Source organism: Gossypium arboreum, chromosome 7, assembly GCF_025698485.1.
Source record: "Gossypium arboreum isolate Shixiya-1 chromosome 7, ASM2569848v2, whole genome shotgun sequence".
Taxonomy (NCBI): Eukaryota; Viridiplantae; Streptophyta; class Magnoliopsida; order Malvales; family Malvaceae; genus Gossypium; species Gossypium arboreum.
The window spans coordinates 9,706,942-9,711,903 of record NC_069076.1 but is presented as its reverse complement, the minus strand read 5'-3'; positions in this window follow the sequence as shown (position 1 = coordinate 9,711,903).

Genomic DNA, 4,962 nt, shown 5'->3' with positions numbered 1-4,962 from the left:
AATTCTGAATAATATTCTTCAAACCATTCAAAAATTTTATATGAATTTTGTGGGTATTCATAAATTCATAATATTCTTGAAGAATGCTTTATTTTTATCATTATAATTTTTAAAGTAATCTTCTCTTTTTAGCTTATTTTGTTGGAATAGAAGTGTTTTCTACACCATTCAAATTTTTTAAAAAAAATATTTATGAATTTTTTCCTTGTCTTGCATTATTAGTCATTGATGAATATGTTGGTGACATATTAGGTGAATTTTGGGGTCTCTCTTCCTCTAAATTTAACCTTTTAAAAGCTGTGCTGGTACTTCCTATTTCAAAGGAATGTCTTGGAGGCATTCTTTGTGGCCTATTAAATGTTAATTCAACTGTGCCATATTGGTGTTGAGAAATTTCACTTAACAAAGTATTTCTTATTGGATTTGGGGCCACAGGGTCTGTAGCACCCTCAAGTTTTCACCTATCAAGAAGGTTTATTTCATGCCATTGTATTGTTCTTGGGATTGTGGTATAAGATCTTGAAGTATCTGTTTCTATTAAAAAGGTTTCTCCTTTTGGGCTTTAAAGTAAAGCCTTGGTATTAACTATAGAATACATAGCTTTGAAGTGGAGTCTATAGACTAAAGTTAGTACTTTCGAATTAGAAAGCATTTTGTAGTTATGGGTATGTATTTAGAGGGTCAAAGATTGTAAAATATTTTTGTGAGTCAAAAAAACCACAAAATTTGGATAACAATTAAAATGTATTAGGCCAGCAATGAGTCATTAAACATGATGTGTCTTTGGTCTCTTAAGACAATTAAAATTAAAGTATTTTTAGTGGCTTCAACACTAAGAGGTTTGACACTAACTTGGACTAGTCCAAAATTGACAGATTTATATTTTTGTTCTTTGAGTTTATTAATGACGACTTTATCTAATAATTGGATTGTTTCATATTCTTTTTGAATAGTTAAACTCCTTTATTTTGTTTTTATAACGTAACTGCAAAAAGTATTTAAATTTTTAAAAGTTATTTTCTTGTAAACTTGGTTTGTTGGAACTCTTGGAAGAGTCCAAATATCAAATCTTTGGGGAATATTTTCATAATGTTCTTTTTGTTCATTAACAGTGTTGTTTGAGGTTTGGTCGGACTTTTGGGATTGATTGGAAACAAAGCTTGTAGAAGAATTGGTTCTTCTAAGGAAAGGAAACATTTTTTGTTTTCTTATTTCTTAGAAGGAGGCTCTACTATCAGGATTTCTGGATTATTATAGTTGCCTACAAGGATATTTTGTCCTTGACATGCCTAACCCATGGCTAACTAGACTGTGTATCAATACTCAGCAAAATAATAATACATTAATAAAGATAGCTAAATCAGAACTCGAAAATATAGAAAACAAATTGAATATTTTCAAAACTTAGAAATGCCTGCTCCTCCTTGGCTCTGATACTAGATTATCCAGCCAAAAATACATTAACAGAACAATCTATTTTTTTCTCAAAATTGTGCATTTCTTGGATTGTTTCTTGGAATTATTCCTATAAGCATGATCAATGTACTGGAATTCCATTATTAGCTCAAAACTACAAAATTAAAATGGTGGGACAAGTTTAATGATGAAAAATATGATTCAAAATATTTGGATAATTTTTTCAACAAGAATATGAGATTATGTAAGTCCCCAGCCCTGGATCAAACCACAACAAAATTCCTTCAAGTAAAATAGACAGCTAGTGGCGATGTTAGCTCAAGCCAAGACCAAGAAGGGATACAAAAAACTCATGGTTGAAATAATCAGCCCAATGGATTTCGAATCTAAAGATGAGAAATCTTCAGCGTCTTCAATCAAAATGGTGGATCTTGTAGACGATTCCATCTCGGTAACCATTACCAGGACTAAGAAAAAATGATGCAAAAGAAATAAATGAATGAAGAGGAATATGAAATATTCTCTTGCATAAACAGTAAAGATTCCCTACAAGAAAATACGAGTGAACATGAAATATTCTCTGACATAAACTGTAACACCCCCAACCTGACCTAGACGTTATAGTCGAATCTGGTAGTGTCACAAGGAATGGATTTTGAAAACAGTGTTGACTTGATAAATCATTCAATTTTGATACCTTGTGTTCGTCATGATCATACTAAAAACGTTTATTTAATTAATTTGTTTACCAAACACTTACTATAGCGGAAGTTTAATAAATGTGATGAATTTTAGAACCCCGATTTGTTATTTTTAGGAAAAACCTCTTTTACGTAAAAATCGTCAATTTCATAAAATAATTTATCAAGGCATGCAAATTATTAACAAGCCAAAAATCAACAATTAAAAACCATAAAGTCCAGAGAGTCCCAGAAATTACAAACTCTCAGAAGAAAACCAAAATCGTAAATAAAACCATAAATTAATCATTTTAAACAGTCTACGGTCGAGTGATCACCGTTGAGTCTTCGCCGCACCGGTCCGCCTAAGTCTGTGGATTACCTGAACAAAACAGAAAAACGGATGTGAGTTTTCGTAAACTCAGTATGTAACCTAACAGAAATAAGCTTGCAAACATACAGATACAGAGTCAGGCCAATGGCCTTTTCAGATACAGTACACAAAATTAGATATACAGATAAAAACACAGAATCTTACCCCCATCCTCTAAGACCAACTCTGACCATCCCATCACACCATGTCAGGTTAAAACACCCACCCATCCCTATATACCATATCGTGTCATTACGACACATGTCAAATAATGTGCAGCTAAGCTGCCAGAATATAGGTAATGATCGCCGTACATAATACTTCCTCCTCATATACAAATCCCACCCCACAATCATATACAGAAACAGATACAGAATAACATACTAGACATGCTCAACAAGCTTATGTACAGATATCAGAATAATCAGACATGCATAACATTATCATACTCAGAACAGAATATCAGACTATTAAATCTACATATTTAAGGTTTGGTTAGCCCTTACTGACCCTACGATAGGCCCACAGTTTATTGAAACGACCCGTATGACCCTAAGGGCAATTTCAGAAATATGGGCCCACACGCCTAATTTGGCCTAGTCCCTTGTGGTTCATACGGCCACACTTCGGCCACCACAAGGACATGTCATGCGAACGACCATGCCTTCGTTGACCACACGGTCGTGTCTTACACACAGCCACCTACACAGTCAGCCACACGCCCATGTAGCGTCAACAGTGGCCATTTTCAGCTCTCGTCGAAACCTGATTTTTGCATTTTGAGAACACACATGGTTCGTTTTAGACGCTACAGCAACCAGGAGCCCTCTAGAACCTAAGAGTCAACATACCAACGCTCAAAATCAGCCTTAAAATACGATTAAACCGAAAACTCGAAACCAACAATAGCTCAATTTAAGCATTCATCGCTTACCCTAACACTCTGAACGATTGACTATGATTCCGCAAGAGTAGAGTCACGGTCTTCTTGATTCGTTGCTACAAAAACAATAGTATAACCCCAAGCAGCGTTTTGGAAAAACACAAATTGCAGAATAACAAAGCTTCACTTACCAGAATCGGCCGAGAAAAATAGAAATAACGAGAATAAAGGTGTGACGGTCGACAAAAAGGAAACAAAACCAAATGGGAGAATACGAAAAAGGAGAACGATAGAGAAGCAGAGAACTAACGTTAGTTGATTTTGGAAGAAAGAGAAACTAGTTGGAAATTTTGAAAAAAAAACAAAGATATGATACATATCCCTTGATTTTCTCCCACTTATCCACTAACTCATAACCTCGTCAGACTTTTAGTTCAACCGAGACTCTACAAGTCAATTGAGCAAAAATATTAACATTTATACTCACATAGAGATTTGAACACAGACCCTCCAACACACTAACTCCCTTACCACTTGAACTAACAAGCTCATTCTAATATAGATTTGCAAGCAATTTAATATAAGTCCACTCCACAAAGGTAAGGTTTGGATAAAAATAACAAAATTTGGCAGAAGTGGAACTTGAACTTAAGACCTCACACACTCACCTAGAACACTTAACCACTAAAGCAGATACACATTTATATTAAATATTTACAGAAACATAAATAAATAAGTCAAGGTGTTACATAAATAGTAAATATTCACTGGAACAGTAAGATTCTCTGACTCATGAATAATGAATATTCTCTGTAGTTTGTATTTTTGTAACCAAAGAATATATTCTCTGGAAAGTTTTAATTATGTAATCAAAGTTTCAATTATGTAATGATGTAAGGGATTGAATTTTCCGATTCAAAGGATGTAAAAAGACAATAACTCTCTATAAAAGGCTATCAGATTTAGAATGAAAGGCACAACTTGAAATACCCATTTCAGATATCAAAACTCGTTTCTCCAAATTTTTAAGTTTTCAAAGTTTAAGTTTTAAATTATTTTCCTTTTCAAGATTATTTTTTTTGAGTGTCAGCAGCTATTAGTGTGCCAATAGCCAAAAAAAAATTTTAACAAAAATACATGGGTATGCCATCTAGTGTTCGAACCCCCCAAAAAAAATTTTTAATAGAAAAAATAGTAGTGTCGGCCAGTTAGTTCCCATAATCCAATTTTACTGTTCATTTTAAATTATTTAGGAAATTATTTTTAAATTAAAATTATCTACGTATTAATTATTATTTTTGAGTTATTTGGGTAAAAAACTATAGTTTGGCGACTCTTCAACACCCAACTACATTGCGAGGTCAAAAGATATATTACACAATCTTTTATGGCATCACATTCTGATTTCCTTCTTTTTCTTTAGTTATTGATCCATCCGGGCTTATAAGTAGAGATAGAGAATGCCACGGTTTAAGGCTAGCATATATCCTTAGTTCTCCAATTAGTACTTGCAACTTCATAAGAAAGAAATCAATTATTGGTTCCATTTTCAAGAGTTTCCTCAGCCTCACTCTTTTAGCTGCTACTTTTTTTTTTTTCTCATTTATACG